At 44.7% G+C, this 24,685-nt stretch overlaps 1 protein-coding gene across 1 annotated transcript in view; it reads right to left on the bottom strand.

Annotated features, from left to right (window-relative positions):
* The window catches only part of STT3B (STT3 oligosaccharyltransferase complex catalytic subunit B), a 268,786-nt gene that overhangs the window by 121,628 nt on the left and 122,473 nt on the right, over positions 1 to 24,685 (bottom strand). The window lies entirely within an intron of this gene.

Raw genomic sequence — 24,685 nt, 5'->3', positions numbered from 1 at the left:
GCAGGTGGTGCAGTCAAGGCAGAACTTTACAGCTTTACTACAACATTGTGGACAGACTGTAGTTTTGGGTTTCTGCTGTTCAAGGATGTTTACAATAAACTACATACAGCTTAGTCAGAGGAGCTACCCCAACTCTATCTATAGCTTATACACAGTTGCACGGCATCTTTAAGACTGGGTTCACACTGATGCGATGTGAGAACCACAGCAATTCCTGTGAGAGTTCCCACATCAGATCTGACTCGCAGACAAGTTCACACTGATCTCTGCCAACCGCTGCGGGTGTCAATGTAAAGTTAATGACACCCCCTAATCAGTTCGCAGAACACAATGTGAACGGTGATATCAGACGGGAATCCGATCCCATGGATCTGAACACCCATGTGATCCAATTCCAGTGGATGCCCCAAAAAAGGGTCCTGCACCATTTTGGTCCGAATGCAATGCGATTTCAGCCATACAAACTTGTATGGCTGAATTTACATCGCACAGACATTGCATGTGATGTACACAGCAATGCAGTGCAAATCAACCTGCGATGTCTGGCATCGCAATAATGTGAACCCATCCTAAGAGACTTCTATCCTCTGCAGAAAAAGTAGGAAGCACGCTGTATTAAATATTTATTTGTAAAAAAAAAAATTATACAAGCAATGAAAAAGTGATCATCAAGGCAGAAAGTATTTAAATCCAAACATCTAAAATAAAATTGACCAAAAAGCATTATAACTTTCATATAGCTTTATTAAGATAAAAACAATCCTCTTGTTTCACATTTTATTAAACCCTTTTGTGTGTAGTTTGGAATTATTAATGTATTTGAGGGCACAGGCCTTTTGAGTCTTAACTATATAATAAAACTGCTTTAAAAGTCTGCAGTAATGATTGGTAGCCAGAAACAAAATGTGATCTAGCCTATGCAGGAAGTAGCCATTTTATTTTTTTTTAATACATGGCAAGTACTTTTTCATTTTTTTTATTCAAAATAACTTGGTTTGTCAACACCCTATGGATTTATGTATGGATAATAAATTATGTGAGACGAATTTTAATAACTCCTCCTTACAAACCTACTATTGCAATCCAATTAGGAAAGTGCAGGATGGCTGGCTTCAAAATCTCCTGACATACACCAACCCACCCCTGTTGTGGCCCCTGATCATACAGGATTAGGGGCCATAACTAAAGCCCATTTGGCTGTACTCTTCTCCTGTGGATCCAGAAGTGCAGTTCATTCTGCACTTCTGTGACCCGCTTTCAGCAGACAGTGGGCTGAAGTCCGCTATCGGCTGACATCACAGAGCCGGTCCAAGCTCAGGCTAGATCGCGACAATGAGGTCAGGATCGCCCACATGCCTGAACCAGCACAGCCTCACCTGGCTGCTCCCGCCCTCTCAACAGCTCAGTGCACCAGTGAGCGAGGAAGGGGTAGAGCAGACGGTGGCGACTGAGGCTGCATTCACACTTGAGCGTAGCGTTCTACCGCGTTTTTTTACAGCGATTTTCAGGCGTCTTTGGAGGCAGGCATTGACAACAAAAACGCTGGTAATCAGCCCAAAAAGAAGCTCGTGTACTTTTTTCAGCTACAGGCGTTTTGCAAAACACTCAGATGTGAACAGGGGCCATTTAAATAAATGGGGTTTTACTTGTTGGTCGTTTTGGAATGTTTTTTTTTTAGCGTTTTTGGAGCTGAAAAACACTCAAAAACGCCCAGGTGTGAATGGAGCCTTACAGTCAGCAGCTCTCTGCGCAGGGAGCTGTGAGAACCGAGCGATTGGCATTGTTTAATCCCTCGGGATCTCAGTGTTAGAGCCAGCTGGGGACAGATGCTGCATCCACCCAGGTAAGTATAAATGTGTAAAAAAAAAAAAAAAAAAAAAAAAAAAAGTACACTCTTAAAAGTAATGTACACACAAAACACACACCCTTTTTAAAAATTACACCTGGACTCCGCACTGCACTGTAGTGGGGAGGTAGAGAGAACAGCGTGATCAGGAAGACACCTACCCCTTACACGGCCTTCACTTTCCTGACTGAAGTTGGTTGGAAGAGCAGGAGATTGGTCTCACGTGAAAGCCTCTCTGTACCAGGATGCTGCGGCAACCCTGGTTGAGAGAGGCTACATCATAAGCACAGGTTTAAATTGTTCAGGCCTTTGGCAGGTCTAGGGCTTCTGACCACTAGCAGTTGTGTTAAATGCACGGCAGCTGGTGTGCTCTGGGAGGATTCCAGCACGTCACATTGTTCATGCTTTTTTTTGTTACAACTTTATTGAAACATCACAAGTGTCAGTTTATTCAGCTCTATTCACCTCAGTGGTGTTGCAATGTGGCGGTTTGCATCATATTATGTGGAGTAGAAAGTACTGCATGCTCACACCACCACAAATCAGGGATGTAAACTGACTTCACAGCAAACAAGGCATTGCTACTACACTGGGCAAGGATGTGTAAAACATGGTTTTCAGTTGAGTTGCTATGAATTTACAGTACATCACCTTCGCACTGTACTACAAGAACTCCATCCTGAATTTTCTTTTTTTTTTTTAATGCTTTTTAAATGGCAACATGTAAAGATCCACAAATGTAACCTATCAACTACTCTCTGGTTCTGAAGATGAGAAAGCTGCCACCAGCCTCCCAAAATTTCTTGTGGTCTGTGCCCTGTTTATAGCCAATCGCAGTCAGGAGGAACCACAGTGCGCACCCCCCTACATACCACGGACAGCTAAGAAATTCTAAAGCATGGGAGAGGCAACACAGCTTCTTGTCTGATGCAACGAAAAGCCCAGTGAGGTGGAGAGATGGAAATGAAAACTGAAAAGCTAAAACCGCTGAAACAGGGCAAACGCATGCCAGTATTAACTGTGCCATGACTGTCGGAATTATAAAAGGAAGGCTGAACAGAATTGCAAATGGGTTGGCAGCTCATATGAATTCCAACAAAATATTTAGCTGTCGGCTTAGAATTTAATTTTAAGGGGCTATTCACACCAGTGGGTGCCCATAATGTGTGCTTGTTGGTGTGCACAGTGCATGTGTGCTGCATTGTACCAAGCATTGCAGTGCTTGCTCTATTATTGGCTCGCTTTTATTTCAACCTTACAGTCTATTACCTCTATGTGTGGCAGCAATGCACTGTGTGAAAACTCAATCGCTCATACTTTATTAGTGTGTTAAACTAATAGCAAATTCCGCAAATTTGCTTGTCTAAGCTTTGCACAGTGCTGCCAAATACAGCCCATTGGGGCTGGTATGAACCACCGTTAAATGATAATTTCAAGTGGAACTACACTTAATCTAAGCGCCTAAAACCAAAAATGCTATTTAGTTCATTTTTGCTATTTAAAGTGGAACTGCACTGCATCTGAGCATCACAAACCAAAAATGCTATTAAATTACTTTTAATATTCAAAGCAAGCTCCCCCATCCATCCGTGTCTCCATGCTTTATTTTGCCGCAAAATCATTTTGAAAAACACCCCCTGGCATTTCTGGCAGTGGCCATCTTGAGTAAGGGCAGATGATTCATGTGATATTTACTTCCTGGAATCCAAATGCCCTTAACTCAGGGATAGGCTGAGCTTAGAACCCTTCCTCCCCTCCTGAAGACAGCTGGGATGTATGACATCATTTGCCTAGGCATAGAAACCAGGTAACGAAGTGTTAAAAAAAAGTTCAAGTAAATATAATATACTTTTCTATTTATCAATGCTAGCAGCATAAGGATTACAAATAGTGAATGTTGATTAAGAGGGTGTTCTGCCTTAAAGCAAACTTGCCCATCATTTCATGTCTCCATGCTTTATTTTGTTGAGAAATTTTATTACAAAACAACCCCCTAGCATTTCTGGCCATGCCCATCTTGAGTAAGGGCAGATGATTTATGTACATTGACTTTCTGGAATCCACCTGCCCTTAGCTTGAGCATGCAAGCAGGAGAGGGTGTGCTTAACAGAGAGCCTCCTCGCCTACTGAAGACTCCTGGGATCTATGACATTTGCCTAGGAATGGAAACCAGGAAGTAATTGAAAAAATGTAAAAAAAAAAAAAAAAAGTTTAAAAGAAATAGGATATACTTTCCTATCCATTTACTAATGCTAGTAGCATAAGGATTACAAATAGCCAGTAATGACAGAGAGAGAGAAGTTCCACTTTAAAGTACCATGTATGCATACAGCAGTGGCCTCATTCATTTCTATGACTAATGGTGTGATTACACGATTAGAATATGGCCCGATCATTCGACCACCGACTTTTGAAAAAGTATTTGTCGGTCGAAAACGTTGCCAACATACAAGGCCCGAATATCGCCCGACCGGTGCCCGCCGACTATCGAAACAGTGGTCGGTCGAAAATGTTGCCAACATCAACGATCCAAAAAAAACCCGTTACAGACCAATCGATTAGATACGTAATCCTCACGTTTCACGTTTAAGCGGAAGTGATGTAATGTGTGTGTGACCTTAGAGCCACGCACTTCCTCCTAGCACCAACGACCGCCTAGCACGAACGAGCGTGGGACCAACGTTAAAACACATAATTTAATATAGCCGTGTGTATATATACATATCTCTATATCACACACGTGCGTTCGTCGGGTAGTGTTCGTGTTCACGAATGGGCGATATTGAATATGGACGAGGCCCAGAATGCCAAAATTTTTGCATTTCTGTAGGTGCATGGGGCCAACTGTCCTATTGCCTCTAGGCTCCTCCTCTGTGTTCTTGCTGGTGTACGTAATGACAGGTGGATCACATGTCCCTATCACTACATATGTAGCATTGCCTCCAGTTCCCATTGATCGTGCTAACATTTTTTGTGTGACTTGGAATGCACTAAGTACATAAGAGATGTGCTTATTTTTGCATTTCTGTAGGTGCATGGGGCCAACTGTCCTATTGCCTCTAGGCTCCTCCTCTGTGTTCTTGCATTTTTGGAGGGGAGGGGAGGGGAGGGGAGGGGAGGGGAGGGGAGTGGGTCAAATGTCTGTTTGGAAAATTGAATCCTCCTCTATGTTTGATCAGCGCATACGACAACTAATGTGTACATGACCACTTCATGCAGTGGTTGCCTATTATAGTCTACGGTCTTCCAGTGTCCTTGATGCATACTGTTGAACAATCATAATCATCTGAAAAAAAGAGAAAGTCTTTGATTTGGATTTTGCTCCCCCTTACCTCTCAGTGGCTGTTATATTTTAAAATTATGTTGCATTATGGCATACAGATGTCACAACAATTACCTGCAAGGACAACCTACAAATACTCAATACCTGCACCATAAGTCCATTTCCCATTGATTATGCTTGCACTTCCATATATGGCCAATTTGCACTATTTGGCAACCTGTTATTTGTTGTGTATGTTTGGTCTCCATTGGCACTATGTGAACATCTGTCAAAGATCTTTTTGTATTATTTATACAAAACACACATCTTTTTGTTTTATGATATATAAATATATTTTTATTTGGTTACAAAATCAATAAAAAAATTTGTTTACGCATTTATGGTGTCTTTAGATTTTCTTTGGGAATTTATCATGCATTTAATATATATCGGACAATGTTGAATAATGCTTTATTTTAAAAAAGTCCTTTACTATTTAAATAGGGAATACATTACCAATAGATTTGCTAAAAACATACATGGCATATGTCTATTTGACATTCCAAGCTATATCTTGGCTGAGAGGACTTCTTTAGCTTTTTTCATTCGGGTTTACGAAACTTCTTGACATTGTACAATGCTTCCGGGTCAACAAACATTTCCGGGAAAATATTTTCGGACATGCGTGAGGAGGTTAAACTGAACAACCTCAACATCAACGTATAGAATATCGTTCTTTCGCAAACGACAGAATTTTTCGGGTTTTTCGCAAGGGTATTTTTCGTTCACAATATCGATATCGCTCATTGATGGCTGGACATTAACAAGTAGAATATCGGCCGATCGCTCGCTGAACGGAAATTTTCGTCCGATATTCTTATTGTGTATTCCGGCCATAAGTTCACACTCCTTTGAATGTCTGGGGTCAGCAACAGTATGGCGCAGCCAAAAGAATAAATACGCAGTAAGAACAGGGCCTTGTCAGGACTTTTTACATACAAAAGTGGTGCGTCAGGCAGGACCAGAGAGTGAAGATACTAAAACTAAGGAGAAAAAAAGCCACAGGCTGCAATTTTCTTTTTAAATCCAGAAAGAAAAAAAAACAAAAAAAAAAACTTGTTGATCCCTCTCTTGCTTCTCTGGGCTAAATTGTGCCCATCATCATTCAACCTACATCGTGTGTGACCATCAAGGAGTCAAACCCTAAGGGTAGAATGCTGTACCAACATCGGATTGTTAGTACAATGACGACTCCTGAGCAGTCCGTTTTTTTTTTTTTGTACAAGGCTTTAAGCAGGCCATTAATTGTAATGGAGCAGTCGTGATGCGGAAATGTACGTGTTATAGAAATGCACAAATGTGATTGGGCACGAAGGCATGAATGTGAGAAAAGCAACAATGCCTAAACAAAATGAAAAATATATTTCACTAGTTCACAAAGATGTTCCTCAGCTGCAAATTTAGCTGTTTTACGATAAGTCAGAATGGCACAGTGTAAATTACTGCTGAACCGTCATGGCTTACTTAAAATTTAATGCCACAGAGCAAAAACTGATCTGTAATATTTAATTATTACCATACATACCTCGGAAAATAAATGTCAGCCGTAATCCCCGTCTCCTCACATTTCACTTGCAATGTGCTGACATTGCACAACTTATTACCCTCAATCACATGCCTATTCAGGGATAACTGAAAAACTTTTGCTGACCTATAAAGAAGTGGGTTCAGTCTTCAGAATGTTATCTGCATGGAGGTAAAGTAGTTTGGAATCTGGCCTTGGAGGGTTGGGGTTCGGTTCTGGTTCCATTTCAACCAGGGATCCCAGTTTTTGTGTTCTCCCCATGTTACCTATGGAGTCCCAAACCTGCTGGTTTATTCCGCTTTTGAGAAGGGGCTCAGTGCATCTTTGTAGGTCTACGTTTTGGATATATGGATATAGTTCGTAGTATGGACATTAGCCAGTTTATGTAAATCAGATGCCTGCTCCTTTACAAGATTATCTTGTAAAGGAGCAATGGCACTGTGCTGTACCACCTGTGCAAAGAGAAGCGCTGTGGGGGGGGGACTCAAGACTCCATCCTCTATAGGCTGCTAGCAGAAAATTAAAGGAGCGGCAGAGAGAAGACCAGTCATCCTGCACAAGGAGAGAGAGCAGCAGTAACTGGTCTTACACTGCTCCGACATGAAAGTAGGACTTCAGATCCGACTTTGCCCTGCAACTTCAGTCTGACTTTGATCTCACTTTTTACACTCTATGGCATTGAAGCCGTATCAAAGTTAGACCAAAGTAGTGCAGGAACTTTTTCTAAAGTCAGAGCGACTTGTGTCAGATCAGTTAAGACGACTCTCAAAGGGCAAAAAACTGAATTTTTGTAAAATCTTACCTGTAAAATTCCTTTCTCTGAGTCCTCCGACAGTCGCCGCCTCTTCATATTCGTCACATATGGGGTATTAGACTTTGCTCCGAAGGAGTAGCTAGGCAACAGAATATGTTAACAATAAAGCTTTAACATATCCCACCCTCAAGGGGTGGTCCCCTCAGTCAATACCCTCCTACTTCCTGCAACCATATCTCAGTTTTTGTGGAATAGCAGTAGAGTATACATTCAAACCCCAAAAGAGGGGCGGGGGCGGCGACTGTCGGAGGACTCAGAGAAAGGAATTTTACAGGTAAGATTTTACAAAAATTCCGTTTTCTCTTACGTCCTCCGACAGTCGCCGCCTCTTCATATTCGTCACATATGGGGACGTCCCAAAGCAGTGCAAACATGAGGGGTGGGAAACGCATCCGCGCCGAAAGGCAACGCAGTCTCCACAGCAAAGAAAGGAACCTTACCAAAGGAAGGAAACCAGCTGGGCAACAGCAAAAATAAGTGCTCAACAGGAGCAACAACCCAGGAAAAGACAAAAAACCAGGGGATACAAAAAACTATCCCAACAGCCAGGAGTCCCCAACAAGGGACCCTATGGAACAGCCGCACTAAGAACCTTGTGGCCAAAGGAAGCATCCGCCGATGCCTGAACATCTACTTTGTAGAATTTTGTGAAAGTGTGCACGGTCGACCAAGTCGCCGCCTTACACACCTGGGCTACAGAAGCCCCATGACGGCAGGCCCAAGACGTACTCAGAGATCTAGTAGAGTGCGCCTTCACAGGTACAGGGGGAACCTTCCCCTGCAAAAGCATAGGCCTGTTCAATGGTCTGCCTGATCTATTTGGCGATGGTAGAGGCCGAAGCCGCCATGCCCTTCCGAGGACCCTCCGGAAGAACAAACAAGGAGTCCGTCCTACGAAAAGACTCAGTCGATTTAAGGTAAACCCTTATCGCCCGAACAACATCCAGAGAGTGCAATCTCACCTCCTTTGGATGTTTAGGCTTCGTGCACAACGAAGGCAAAACAATATCCTCGTTAAGATGGAATTCCGAAACTCGTTTCGGCAGAAAAGAAGGATTAGGTCGCAAGACCACCTTATCCAAATGAACAACCAGGTACGGAGACTTGCAGGACAAAGCCGCCAGTTCCGACACTCTGCGAGCCGAAGTGATCGCCACCAAAAAGGCGACCTTTTTGGACAGCATAGACAACGAGATCTCCCTGATCTGTTCAAAAGGAGCACGTTGTAATACAGATAGAACGAGATTCAAGTCCCAAGGGGGCAAAGGATCCCTCCTAGGAGGAACCAGATGCCGCACACCCTGAATAAAAGTGCCAACCAAGGAGTTGGAAGCCACGGGACGCTGAAACAGAACGGCCAGCGCAGACACCTGACCCTTTATCGTAGCCAGCGCCAAACGCTGATCGACACCCGTCTGAAGGAAAGACAGCACACGGGAAACCGAGTACGTGCGGGGTGAAAACCCCCTGGACTCACACCAGGCAAAATAGGCCTTCCAAGTACGGTAATAAACCTTCCCCGAGGAAGACTTCCTTGCGTTGATCAAAGTATGAACGACCTCTGGAGAGAGACCCTTCTCCTTCAGGACCTCGGTCTCAAAAGCCAGGCCGTCAAAGCCAGCGACTGTAAAGCAGGATGGTAAATCGGTCCTTGAGACAGTAGATCGTCTCGAAGAGGCAGACGCCAAGGGGCGTCGACCGCCAGATTCACGAGGTCTGCGTACCAGGACCGGCGAGGCCAGTCCGGTGCCACAAGAATCACCGTGCTGCGTTCCGAGTGTAACCTGCGAAGGAACCTGGACAGCAACTGAATCGGTGGAAACGCGTACATCAGCCTGTACTGATGCCACGGGGCCACTAACGCGTCCGACGCGTCTGCCCGAGGGTCGCGCGTCCTTGCCACGAACCTCTTCACCTTGTAGTTGAGGCGAGACGCGAACAGGTCCACATCTGGAAGACCCCACTTCGCGCACAACATCTGGAAGACAGCCGGGTGGAGAGACCATTCCCCCTGATCCAGGGTCTGGCGACTCAGATAGTCCGCCTGCCAGTTCTCCACTCCCGGAATGTGAACCGCCGTTATCGCCGGGACATGAGTCTCGGCCCAAGACAGAATGTCGGCCACTTCTCGAGCCGCTCGGGCACTCCTGGTGCCCCCTTGGTGGTTGATGTAGGCCACCGCCGTGGCATTGTCCGTCTGCACCCGAACCGGGCAGCCCTGCAGCCGGTCCGTCCAGCGATGAAGACAGAGCCTTATCGCACGCAATTCCAGAATGTTGATCGGGAGGGAAGACTCCCCCTCCGACCAGGTCCCCTGGGCGGACAGAACGCCCAGAACACCACCCAAGCCCGACAGGCTGGCATCCGTGGTGACTATCGTCCACGAGATCGGACGAAACGACTTGCCCCCGGACACCAACGGGGACTGGAGCCACCACAGAAGGTTTTCCCTGGTGCGATGACTCAACGAGATCTGAAGATCCAGAGATTGAGGTCGCCCGTCCCACTTGGACAGGATCTCCGCCTGGAGACCCCGCGTGTGAAACTGCGCGAAAGGAATCGCCTCGAAGGCCAAGACCATCAATCCCAGACATCTCATACACGTCCGCAGAGACGAGTGTGGAACGTCCCTGAGGGACCTGACCTCCTCCTGAAGAGTCCTGAGTTTGTCTTCCGGCAGGAAGACCTTCGCCTGCACCGAGTCCAGTATCATTCCCAGATAGGGGAGACGAACCGACGGACTCAGTGTCGACTTTGGAACATTTATCGTCCAACCAAACTCCTGCAGAGTTTGCATTGTGACAGACAGGTCCTTCTCCAGACCCTGTCTGGTCGCAGACCGAACCAGAATGTCGTCCAGATACCCCAGGACAGAAATGCCCTGGGCCCTCAATAATGCCAGAACCGGTGCAAGCACCTTGGTGAAGACCCGCGGAGCCGAGGCGAGACCAAAGGGCAACGCCACGAACTGGTAGTGATCCTCCGCAATGGCAAATCGAAGGTATCTCTGATGACCCTCGAATATGGGGATGTGAAGGTACGCATCCTTCAAATCGATGGAGGCCATGAATTCCCCCGGAACCAGGGCAGCCACCACCGAGCGCAGGGATTCCATGCGGAACTTGCGAACCCGCACAGAGCGGTTCAGAGCCTTCAAGTCCAGAATCGGACGAACCTTGCCCTCCTTCCTGGGCACGGTGAACAGATTGGAATAAAACCCCCGAAATCTGTCCCGATGAGGCACCGGAACCACCACTCCCTGAGCCCTCAGGTCCCGCACCGCCAGGTGCAGATCCCGCAGTCGCTCTGGAGACAGTTGAAGATTTGAGGGAAAAAATCTGCTCTCCGGCCGAGAGAGAAACTCGATCTTGTAACCAGATCGAACGATTTCCAGAACCCATCTGTCCCGCACACGGGCCAACCAGGGCTGAAGAAAACCGAGCAAGCGTCCCCCCACCCCAAAACTGGGTGAGGGCGCCCCTTCAGGCCGAACTGTTATGGGCAGCAGGTCCGGATTGGCCGGACTTCTGTTTCCCAGACCAGGGCTTCTTCTGAGAGCCTTGGCCTTTGAACGGTTTGCCCTTGTAGTGCGGCCGAAAGGCACGAAAGGACCCCTGGGGGGGCCGAAAATTTTGCATGCTTCTTCCCAGAAGCCCCCTTAGCCTTGGGGAAATGGGGCAAGAGAGTGCTCTTACCCCCGGTGATCCCCTTAATCAACACATCCAGGGACTCCCCAAAAAGGCGAGACCCATCATAAGGTAGATTGGCTAAGGTCTTACGTGAAGATTGGTCCACCGACCAACATTTCAACCAAACCAGGCGGCGAGACAACACCGCCACGCTGTGCACACGTGCAGCCAACGGAATCAGGTCCAGGTCCGCATCACACAGATACATGACACCCTGGTGGATCCGATCCACCATATCCAGGGTCGCCGCCGAGGCCGATCGGCCACTAGGACGCGCCTAAGCATCTGCGTCCAACTTGCGATCGCCTGGGCCGCCATGAGAGAAGCAAACAGAGCCTTAAGCATAGAGCCCGTAACAGAATAAGTATGACGGGCAAGAGACTCCAGTCTCCTATCCGTGGCATCACGGAAAACAGGGGAACCCTCTGCAGGAATCGCAGTGGCTTCGTTCAAAACCGCAATTGCATGATCCACTGGCGGAGGCACACACCACCGTTCATCAGTGGCAGGCGAGAAAGGATAACGCAGCTTGAATTTACTTGGTACCGCAAAAGGCTTGCGCAGATCGCGCCATTGATCCTTAACAGCGCGCTGAAAATCAGCATTGCAGGGAAAAACCTGCGGCGTCCTGCGTTTTCTCTGCGTCCCATAAGACGCCAAGGCAGCGGGGGGACACACTTCGTCCTGCAAACGTAGCGTCTGCTTAATGGAAGCAATCAACTCATCCATGATTGCAAGCTCTTCAGGCGAGCCAGGGGGAGAATTATCAACCCCCTCAACTTCAGCCTCTACCTCAGACCCCACTAGATCAAGAGAGGAGCGGGACCCCGATAGGGGGGTCCCTGCCAGAACAGCCCCATCACCTTCACCCTCAGAATCAGAGGACAGAGCAACTCTGGGCCGTTTAGTAGATTGAGCAGCCACCAGCATTTGCACCTGGGCAGCAAGGCCAGCCACAATAGTGGCTAAATCCCCCCCTGGGGGGGAAACAGCGGTCCCCTGGCTTTCCACCAATACTGTAGGAAACTTGCCCTCCTGAGAATCCATTGCCCCTGTAATGCCAGACAACCAAGGGTTAACTGCCCCCTTTTAGCAAGCGCGGCAAGCGCAGCCCACCGCACCACACTCCGGCACAATGAGACCCCCACAGGGAATATACCAACTGAGTACAGGCAATGGATAACAAGAACAGAAGGATAAAACCTGAGGAGACCCCGCTGCTGCTGCTGCCTCGATCGGTGTTCCAGGAGAGAGGAAGTGATGCTGCCAGGGTGCTCTATGTAAGCCTATGGAGGCTACAAGAAAATGGCCGCCGTGCATGTAAACCATGCGGCCGGAGCGGGCGCCGGTAAAATGGCGTCGTTTGGCGCCGAAAACGCCGCTCCACAGTGCATAAAAAACACACACATTACATCCCAATATAAGGATACATGTTAGATCGCCGCAGCGATCGCTGTATATGCCCAAACATGCCAAGAAAAAACATGCCCCACAGCACACAGCACCTCACACTGCCCAGCCTGACACAGTGTCATACAGCTCCCCCCCCCCCCCCTTGCAGCCCACAGCATGCAGCCGAGAGATAGGGAGACAAGCAGTGTGAATAAAGGCAGGTTACACAGTCCCAGACTGAGACCCCCCCAGACAGACAGGTCCCCACATAAATACACTTACCTCACATGGCGTGGGGAACCCGCACAGGCGAACAAGCCGCTGCACATGAGGCAGGGAGAGTCGCAATTCAAGACGCACATAATGGAGGTTAAGAAACCGCACAGCGTCCGGTGAGGTAGCCACCTCACCAATCATCCCTGCACCGAACAGGGATGGGTCGTTCACTGTGCCAGGAGCGTTACCTGGCTGAACGCTCGATGGCAGACTGGGAAGCCACTGACCCACGACCTGCGACCAGGGGGATCAGCCCGAGACCCAGTCCGCATGATCCTCTTCGTCCGAAGAACTAACTAATGCTGACAAAAATAACAGCTAAGTAAAGGTAGAGAGAAAACTCAAACAAAATATTAAAAAGAAGAAAGAGTCTGGGACAAAAAGTCCCAGCACAGAGAGAGCCAGCCACTCCTGACAAGCTAGACATTAAAACTGAGATATGGTTGCAGGAAGTAGGAGGGTATTGACTGAGGGGACCACCCCTTGAGGGTGGGATATGTTAAAGCTTTATTGTTAACATATTCTGTTGCCTAGCTACTCCTTCGGAGCAAAGTCTAATACCCCATATGTGACGAATATGAAGAGGCGGCGACTGTCGGAGGACGTAAGAGAAATTCAATTTGACATGTCATGCGACTTGTGGTCCGACAAGTCGGATCCCATCTTGCACCAGTGTTAGATTGATGAAAATTTCCAAAAGTATGACCGAATCAGAATATAAAAAAAAAAAAAAAAAAAAAAAAAAAAAGTCTATCTTTTATTGAAACCACACACATTTTACACTCTTAGATAATGAAGAGTGTGCACCCCCTTTAAATGTACTGCAAAGGGATGATATAAATGTATACAGTTTGATCAGAGGAAACATGGTTATTGATGCAACAGAAACCTCAGCAACAACATAAGGCTTAGCACTGCTAAATTATGCCTTTCTTTAACAATGTTATGAGATCAATAATAAGGGGTGCAATTTGCAGTAAAGCCCAATAGTAATGTATAAACCCTAAAGGCAAAGTCCACCTTTCTGAACAGGTTTCATATTAAACTCCTATTTAGTGTGTAACATGGTCACAATCTGTAGAACCCCCCCCTCCCCCGTCCCCCCATCCTACATCCCCAAATATGAGCCTCTCTTTACTAAGGTGTTCTCCTTGGAGTGCCCTGTGTATTTTTGCATGGCTGAGTGTAGTTTGGGACACATAGCTCCATCATTCAATCGCATCTGTGAATGAAAAGACTATGTCCATCTGAAACTGAAGAGTGGGGACTCTTAGATCTCAATAGAGCACAAACGCAGTAAGGACACTTGTAGTCCATTATTACTTCCTCAAGTCCTGCAAACGAAGGTCCATACTCCAAGTATGGACCTGCAGTGGTGGACTAGTCTGCAGGAGCCCGAGCATAGCACCTGTTAAACACTAGTCAAGGTGTGCGGTCGGCTGGCTTCTGTCGAGGGGCATGACCGAAAAAGGTCTGCTGATCGGCTCCCGATCTGTGCTCTCAGCCAGAGTGGAGAATTTGGAGACTTTTTTCCTATAGCTGCTATTGTTTCCACCATAGTTCTGCCTTCCCTCCTTGATTCATTTGATCTTTATTTTTTTATCTTCTTCTTACCCTACATCCTTTTCTCTTGCTTTCCTTTCTCCCTCCCCTTTTTCTCCCTCTTAACACACCTTTCTTTCCATTCCACCCCCCCCTCTTTCCCTTTTTCCTCCCTCTTGACACACCTTTCTCCCCCCCCCCCTTCTTCCTTTTTTTTCATTTCCCTTCCCCTTTTTTCCTTCTCCTGTTACCGATCCCCGCCACACTTTTTTTTTTTTTCGCTTGGTCAAATTCCCCCCCTCCCTCCTCTTCTCCCTCTGTCCCTGTCCCCTTTCCTCCTTTCTTTCCTGTATTTTGCATTTGGCAGTAGGATTTTCACAGCCTTTACAATCCCATTTTCAGCTTACTTGGGGATACATCAGTTCCCTTCGGCACCCTCACCCTTTCCATCTGGGTGACAGTTATATGCACAAAATACAAACATGTGGCGGATAAGATGATCATAGACACACCACGAGGACGATTGTACGACATACCCAGGCTCTCATTTTGTAGTGAGGGCGTTATATCAATGTTATTTGTGTAGCCCAATATACAAATTTCTATTTATGAATAAGTAATTTGTGTTATTTAAATCTTGTCTTTCCAATTTTTAACCTTTGTACCAATAAAAGTACAAATTGCTGATTTACCCTTTGAAGTTTATGGGTACCTAGATTCCATTTTCTTATATTTTGGATGACCATTGGTGGGGGGTCTCCGCTTTCTTTATATTGCAATATCAGGACGTTGGTACCCTCACATTATCTTTGCCCCTTTTCTATATTTGAAAGGCCTTCCTAGCCAATTAAACTAGTTGAATTTATGTATTTTTTTTATCTGTATTTCTGCTTTTAGGAGACTTTAGTTTTGACATTTAGTTACAACATGGAAAAGCATAAGTGATAGCTATCTGCAGAATAATATTTCAGAACATCAGGAAACAATTAATTAAAACTGGTGACTGATTAATTTTACCAACAAAATTGGTGAGGTGATTGTAGCTATATTAGTACATAAGAACTTCTAAATATCAGTACCATACGTGAGATTTTTTTTTTTTTACCACTTCCAGTTGAGTTTTGAAGAGACGTTTTCAGTACACAACATTCCAGGAAACAGTGTGATGCTGTGATGATAAAAGTCCCTGTTGCATGTATGACAGTTGATGACTGATTAATGAGACTACACAGTTTGCAGTATTTACTTTAGGAAAGCTTAGTTCCCACAGCCTGAATGTGTTTTACAGCTAATTAGTTTGTCTGAGGTTAGATGGCTGTCTAAAGGCAAGAACTTTGGCGCTTTGGAAGATTTCGTCAGTGTCTCATCCTCTGCTTCTGACAGGCTGCAGCTAACTTGTATATCTTGTTCCTCAGCTCTATGCTGGGTGTTGTACTGGGTTTCTTTTAATATAAAGGGGCCAATTTCTCAAGCGGGGATCAATGCTTGTATTAAAGCTCAATGTTATCAGATCTTCTCCATAGCTTCATAAGAAGCAATATTTAAAGTGGACCTTTCTGGTTTCTTAAAGCAGTATTAACCTCCCTGATGGTCGGATTATGTCCGGATTTCTTTCTCAAAGCGGTACATTCTTTTGCATGGAAATTGGTTTTACATTTTAACTCACCTTCTGCGATCCCCCGCCATCCTCCCTGCCGTCCTCCTGCTCTGTGCTCGGCCGATGACACCTGTCTTCCAGCTCCCTTCCCTGCGAGCGTTTGGGACGCGGGGGGGCGGAGGTGGAACTGGCAGCAATTTAAAAATGGTAAATACACCAAATGACACGATACAAAGTTGTGATTAGGGCTGAACGATAGTCGATGTGATATCGACTATCGTGCTGCGGGCGTGGGCGATAGTCACATCGCCGGAGATACGATAGTAAGGCATAGGCATTAGGCAGGGAGAAGTCGAGACTCGGGATGACTCACAGTGGTTGTATTAGAACACAGCCCGACATCCGTCCCACACGTTCAGTCTGCCTGTCTGCAGCTAGCCTAGTTCTCCAGCTGATGGTAATATAATCCTAGAGTGAGGAGCTCAGCTCCTCCCTGTAACCAATCAGCAGCCCCCAGCACACTGACACTGAAGAACTGGAAACAAGCTTGTATTGTAACAGTTCAGAGTGAAAAGTCGAGTCAGTTCACTGAGTAGTTCAGTACACGGTCGAACGAGTGGGACTGGACAGAAGTCATGTCAGGCTGTGTTCTTCTACCTCCTGCGAGTCCCGACTGTGCCTAATCCTCACTGTCAATCCCTACAATAACATTAACCCTGGCCTGCCCTGGCTGTATGGTGCAATCTGCAATTACAATCAGAAGAAGGCTGCGCTGCTGCAATACTTCCATGATTTCCTCTCAATATCGCAATATATATCGTTGAAAAAAAATATCGCAATGTACTTTTTTTTCCCCCAATATCGTGCAGCCCTAGTTGCAACCCTAACGGATTACACTGTATCATGCCATTTCACCACAGGATTTCACCTGGTGACTTTTTCAGTTCTTTGTGCCTGGAAAATATTGAACGACCATGGCGTCCAAAAAGCATTCTTTTTGCGCTAAATCGCTTTTAGACGAACTGGAAAACAGCGAAACTGAGTTACTTGAAGAACTGAGCGATAGCGATTCGTGGGAAAATTCGTCATCGGGTACGGAAAGTGACGACAGCGACGATTCTGATGTCTCTTTCTCTGTTGGAAATTCTGAAGAATCATTTGATATACTTCCCAAATTCCACAAGCTATGTGCCAGAAAGACATCAACCAATGTAACAGTCCGCATTCCCAGCATGCTGTGAATGTAACTTTTAAAAAAAACAGCGAAATCGATGAATTTCCATGTTAATGAGTATAATGCACGAGGGATTTTATGTGCATATATACTGTAAGTCCTGTGAAAACAGAGGTTTTCTTTTTTACATTAAAAATACAAAAACGATTCGGGAATGTTCTGATGGGTGCTTGGCAGGCTGTTTGAACTCATACCAAGTGCTCAGTCTAATAGAGAGAGCTGAGCCAAACAGGCGGGTAGTTGGCGGTCTTGCTGATGGCTGTTTATACAGACTTCAATTGCATCTGCCAGGAATGTTACCAATGCAGGCGGACTGAAACCCAAAAAAACGCAGACGCTGGATACGAGCAATATCCATCGAAATCCCATCCCATATTGTAAGCAATATCCCTTACAGTCATGAAGCAGACATGCCTCTGTATTAAATCCGAAACAACTAATTGATTAATCGTCAACGAATCAATTGTGAAAATAATTGTCAACTATTTTCATAATTGATTTGTTGGTCTGCATAAGACTCCATTCACACCAGCGCGACTTCAGGTGACTTGTCAGCCTGACAAGTCGCACTCCCTTGCGGTCCATTGACTGCTACAGGACCTGTTCTAATAGGAGCGACACAAGTCGCTCCGACTTAGAAAAAGGGTCCTGTACTACTTCGGGCGACCTCGGAGCGACTTGCATAGACTTCCATTATGTGAAGTCTGTGCAAGTCGCTCCGAAGTCATGGTGCATGGGAATGCACAAGTCGCCCCCGAAGTATTACAGAGTCGTGCCGCCCCAGTGTGAACCGAGCCTAAAGGATGCATTATTTGCTTACATATCAGGAAATACAGCTCAGTACACCATCCATACATGCAAGAAGACAGTGCAGCACATACACACCTCAGTACACCATCCAAACATGTCCGTAGGTGCCTGAGAAAATGTGAATGTGTGAGGAGCAACGCTTCATGGGACATGTAGTCCTGGGCAGGAACTTTTACCAGTATTGTGCATATTTAAAAGTCTTTTAGTACTACTTTAATATAAAAGATTTATTTCGCCCTTCCACCCTTCATATAGCTTCAGGTCTAACTCCTAAATGCCCATATATCCTACTTCTGGGTGTGTTTTTTCTTTAAATATATGATATATATTACTTTTACTGCTTCACAGTATAAACGAACCCCTTATAGTAGCCAGTATCTGTTCTTTTTGTACTATAAAGGGCTGGTTTTATTTTTATTTTTTTTAAGCCGCATGCTTTATAAAAAAAAAAAAAAAAAAAAAGCATGTGGCTGCTACTAAACGTCTTAGGCCTAGTTCACACCTATGCAGTTTTTGGTGCTTTTTGCACAAATACACTACAATCCATTTAACATGGTTTCCTATGGGACACGTTCGCATCTACGCTTTTTTCAGCCGCTTTAATCTGGAAAGGGTCAAGGACTTTTTTCAACGCAAAACGGTGCTTTGTTATGCTTTACTGGTTCAATAGACTTCACTGGAAAAGCTGCCGGAAAGCATGTAGTGCATTTTTGCAGTGATTTGCGTTTTTTTAATCTACCCAACAATAGAGCTGCACGATTAATCGTATGAAAATCGCGATCTCGATTCACCCCCCCCCTGACGATCTAAACCTAACATATGCTCGATTCTTTGCATAGCTGAACAGCTGTGGGAAAGAAAAAAAAGCCTCCCGGCAAACGCCTATCAGCATTAAGAGCCGGTTCACATTTGTGCGGCTGCGGCGTTCGCATTTAATGTCGGAGCGCACTGCTCCTTCATTACATGCGATCGAATGTGCGGTGCGAGTTTAGCCATACACTTTGTATGGCTAAATTCGCACTGCACCCGCAGCAAACTCGCACATGACCCTTTTTTGCAGCCGCATCAGGATCGGATCGCACAGCGGTTCACACTTGTGCGATCCGATCCTGTGCGAACTGCAAGATCGCACTGCGATATCCGATCAAACTGGGGGTGTCGTTAAGATTACATTGACACCCCCAGCGTATCGCATATGGCAGTGTGAACTGCCGGGGGTGCGTTTGCGATGCGGGAACAGGCTGCGGATTCGCAGCCTTCCCGCATCGCACAAATGTGAACCGGCTACAAGTCTCCCAGTAACTATAAACAAAATGATTACATTGTATCTTTTCCTTCCCTCTGCCAGGGAGAAAGGAAGTTTAACCTCTTAAAAACTGGACCTTTTTCTGACACTTGTTGCTTGCAAGTTAAAATCATTTTTTTTTGCTAGAAAAGTACTTAGAACCCCCAAACATTTTATATATTTTTTTAGCAGAGACCCTACAGAATAAAATGGCGATTGTTGTAATATTTTATGTCACACTTTATTTGCGCAGCAGTCTTTCAAACGCAATTAATAGACTTTAATGAATAAAAAAAAAAAACGTAACAGTAAAGTTATCCCAATTTTTTTTGTTACACAGAGAATCGTGAACTTTATTCCAAGCTAAAAAAAATCGTGATTCTTATTTTGGCCAGAATCGTGCAGCTCTACCCAACAACAAATTGGGCAAAAAAAAAAAAAAAGCATAAAAAATGCAATACCCAAATCGTGTGCGCAAAAACACAACACAAAAAGCACTGCAGAAATGAATCAAAAGCAAACTGCAAGGCGTGAACCGAGCCTTATGCTGGCCATACAACCTATCGCTTTTCGGACGAGAATATTCATAAGAAAAATCTTTGCACATTCGCTAAATGAAAGGATGTTTGAAAACTTCACTTTAACATTGTTTTAAAATGAATGTAATTTCTGAGCGAAAACGACACACACTGAAAATTCCTTTGACCAATAAGTTTTCTATTCTGCTCCTTCAAATTTTCCCATCACTGTGGTCGAAAATGAACGTCAATTTGACCCCACTAATGATTAGAAAATTGTATAAATGTTCTTAAGAAGGAACATTTTTTTTGGGAGTAAGACATTGTTTTTGTATGGCCAGCATAAGTGACAGCAGACGCAGGGATCTTTTTTCAAGCTGCCTGCCTATGACAAGGGAGTCTGTCATACAGAATTACAGTTCTGTTAGAAAATTGGCAAAACCGTGTTACATTTCTTTTTTTTCTTTTATTAAAAAAGTTGATCTCCGAGTCTGATCATATTTACCAGGTTCAACCTCAGACAGAAGAGATATACTGTATATACTTTTAGTTATTCTCAGTGGATTGGAGATTTTGCTCTAACCATATAGTTTATTTATTTTAGCCTCGGTTCACACTAGGGCGACCTGTGAGGCGTCCTGGTCGCCTCACAGGTCGCCTCCCATAGGGAAGCTGCGGACCCGTTCTAAATAGGAGCGACACAAGTCGCTCCGACCTAGAAAAAGGGTCCGGAGCTTCTTTGGGGCGACCAGGAGGCGACCGCCATAGACTTCAATGTTATGAAGTCCGTGGCGGCCGCTCCGAGGTCGCGGCGCGCTGCTCGCACCGCGATCTCGGAGGTCGCCCCGGGAAGTAGCGTCGCGGTAGTGTGAATCGGCGCTAAGGAATAAATTATTATTATTTTTTTTAATACATATTTGCTAAGTTAGTTTACATATTTGCTAAATTACACACCACACTTTTTTTTAGGCCCCTTTTACACAGGCTTTCCGATCCGGTCCGCCTGTCTGTTTTTCAGGCGGACCGGATTGGACGCTCCATGCATCCCTATGGAGCAGCAGATGTCCGCTGACACCCGCTATCCGATTCGGTCTGTGAAATCCAGACGGCTAGAAACCCCATTTTCCATCCGTCTGGAGGATCAGATCAGATGAAAACGGACAGGCGGTCCACTCTCATCTGATCTCCCATAGAGGAGAGCAGGGATCTGACAGGTCTGTCCCTGCACACAGAGCAGAGACGGAGCTCTCTCCCGCCTGCTCAGCGGGGATCGGCAGATCGATCCCTGCTGAGCAAAACAAAGTAAATCGAGCATACCGCCCGTGTGAAAGGAGCCTTAAGCTGGATACACACTATACAACTTTTGTTAGATTTCCTTTAGATTTACCTTCAACTATGTAGTGCAAGGGCCGGCCTGACTGCATACAAATTTAAAGTGTTTAGGTTTGACCTCATTATCTGGTTTTGGTAAATCTAAAGGAAAGAATCTAATGAAAATTGTATAGTGTGTATCCAGCTTAAAAGGTTATTATCTGATTAATCGAAGCCATGGTTGGCCAACTAATCGATTATGAAAATAATCGTTTGTTGCAGCCCTACTCCATATGACAATATACAAGCAATCCCATCAAAGAGACATCAATTTTTGAAACCTATAGAGTAATGAAATGGATACTAGGTTACCTTTTCAGGTAATGGAAGAATTATATTATTTAGACTGCCTGATGTCTTATGTATGCTGCCGATAGAGATCAAGATCAGATTTCCTGCTCACTTGGTTCTTGGTATCAGGGCTCCAAGTCCGAACGTGGGATTGCTCAGTTATAAGCAATAATGGGCTAATTTACATCTCCGCTGGAAGGGAGTTTGCTGATTCTTATCTGCTGCCTGATGAAGCCACAATCAAGATCCTGAGAGTAACAGCAGGTTGAAAACCATTTCACAGTCATTAAAAATAGGTAGAACCGGGGATGTAGAAGAGGGGACCAGCCATGACAGATCTATTATCTTCACATCACTGAAAGATGTTGAAAATGTCATTTAACATTTCATGTTTTGCTAAAGATCATATCAAAAAGCATTTGAACTTTCATATAATGATATTTTATGTTCTTCAGTTCACTGTCTACACACCTTCTAGCAATTAAAACACTTTTTGAAGTTGCACCATAAAGTTTCTTTATTTTGCAGTTCGATTTAATTTTACAAAATCACTAGAAAACAATACATTTTTTTTCATACATACGTATGGCTATCTCCTGATGTGAGAGCGAGCAAGTGAGAGAATTGGTCTAGTATTGTTTTGATATGGTTATTAAATGACCTCTTTTAAAATGTGTAGCTAAGTTGGTCTTTCCCTTTTGAATTTTCAGCGTTAGGGCCTTGTTCACAATGAACGCGGCTTTGAAAATTGAAAACTCGCACGATTTCAAAGCTGCATTTCAGACCTACTTCAGGGATGACTTATGTGCGGGTTCATGCACAGTTGTCTATTGAGGTCACCCCTGAAGTCACAGTGCAGAAACTACTTTTGGAAATCTGACTTTGCGGCGTCGCACTGATTGGGGCGGTGCCATTGTCGGCAATAGGCTGCGATTTGTCATGCAATTTGACCTGTCAAATCGCACAATGTGAAGAGGGGGCTAAAGGTTTAGGCTCCATCACACTTCTGTGACTTGTCCTGCGACTTCCAATGTCATGCAACATCAAAGTCGCACCCCAGTTTTTCAAATGTTTACTGTTTGTGTATAAATGATATACACACACACACACACACACACACACACACACACACACACACACACACACACTGATGCCTTTCATGGACAGGTTTACGAAAAGCCAGGTGTCTTTTCAACATTACATACCCCTGAACCCTGTGTGTTACTTACTCCTAACCTCTGAACTTTGGGTTGCATAGTTATGACCCCTGCGCTCTATCATGGAACACAGTGAAGACAGTCATCATCAAGTAGAGACAATATGGCACAACAGTGACATTACCTAAAACTGGATGTCCCTACAAAATTGATGAAAAAGAAAACTGGTCAGGTAGGCTGCCAAAAGGCCTACAGCAACATTTAAGGAGCTGCAAGAATATATGGCAAGTACTGGCTGTGTGGTACATGTGACAGCAATCTTCCGTATTCTTCATATGTCTGGGCTATGGGGTAGAATGGCAAGACGGAAACATTTTCTTACAGGGAAAAAACATTTAAGACCAGCTAAATTTTGCAAAAACACATCTGACGTCTCCCAGAAGCTTTTGGGAAAATGTGTTTTGTCAGATGAAACCAAGGTTGAACTTTTTGGCCATGATTCCTAAAGAAATGTTAGGGGCAAAAACACGGCACATCACCAAAAGAACACCATACCCACAGTGAAGCATGGTGGTGGCAGAATCATGCTTTGGGCTGTTTTATCTTCAGCTGGAACAAGGTCCATAGTCAAGGTAGGGGGAATTATAAACTGTTCTAAACTCAAGTCAATATTAGCACAAATCCTTCAGGCTTCTGCTAAAAAGCTAAACATAAAGAGGAACTTCATCTTTCAGCATGACAACAACCCAAAGCATACATCCAAATCAAAAAAGGAATGGCTTCACTAGGAGATTAAAGTTTTGGAATGGCCCAGCCAGAGCCCAGACCTGATCCGATTGAAAATCTGTGGGGTGATCTGAAGAGGGCTCTGCACAGGAGATGCCCTTGCAAAGAGTGGGCAAATATAGCCGAGTCAAGATGTGCCATGCTGATCGACTTGTATTCAAAAAGAGCGAGTGCTGTTAATAAAACCAAAAGGTGCTTCAACAAAGTATTAGTTTAAGGGTGTGCACACTTATGCAAATATATTTTAGTTTTTTTATTTTTACTTCCCTCCACCTAAAAGATTTCAGTTTGCTGTTCAAACGAGTTGTACAGTTTATAAGTCACATTAAAAAGTGCAAAAAGTTCTGAAAGTATCTTGGTCTCTTTTTTTTAACATCACAGGAACCTGACATTTTAACAGGGGTGTGTAGACTTTTTATAGCCACTGTATACAGTAAAAGGCATGCAGTGATTTTCCTGTGGTAATTTCATTTTCTACTGTATATCAGAGTGCAGATCTTTAGCCATAATGGGAATCAGAATTAGACTCATCGGTTTATGTAACAAGAATGAGAAATATGCTGGTGGAGAGCAAAAACTGTAAACTCCCAGACTGAAGAGTTGTGATCTGCGATGCCACAAATCAAAAGCTTTCTGTAATCTTGATACCATGGCAGTACATACAATAGAAGCTGCCTCTATTTTTAATAAAAATATGCAAGTGTTAAAACCGACTAAAAAGGAAAAAAGAAAAACTTCCAGCAAAAAACAGAAATCCATGTACAATGTGCTAAACCAACTACATTATATTTAGATTATTCGGTTCAACAGATATAATCTACTAAAGATAATAAAAAATGCATCGCAAAAGTCTTGCCGAGACAAACCTTTCCTGAACTGACGGACAAAATATGAAATCAGCTTTGTACACTTTGGTAAAGCTCAGTAAAAGCTGAACTCCAGGCACAAAAATGCATTCAACAGCCAAAAATCATTAAAAAAATAAATAAATAAATAATCAACCTAATTTGTACTAAGTGCATTTGCAAACCCATATATGATCCTATAAAAGTGACATCATAACTGTGCTCAACATATGCTGCAAATATAGAGCTATAGGTGGGACTCAGTAGGTCCACCCTCTACAGGCCACCTGCTGATACTGCAGGGGGCGGATACAAGACCAGTCATCCTGCACAGACAGAGCAGCAGTGATCAATCTTTGTTATAGGAAGCTCCTGTATAAAGGCA

Source organism: Pelophylax lessonae (genome assembly GCF_965119305.1).
Source record: "Pelophylax lessonae genome assembly, chromosome: 5".
In the NCBI taxonomy this organism is placed as follows: domain Eukaryota; kingdom Metazoa; phylum Chordata; class Amphibia; order Anura; family Ranidae; genus Pelophylax; species Pelophylax lessonae.
Note: the sequence above shows the minus strand (reverse complement) of the source record. Positions and strands in the feature narration are given on the sequence as shown.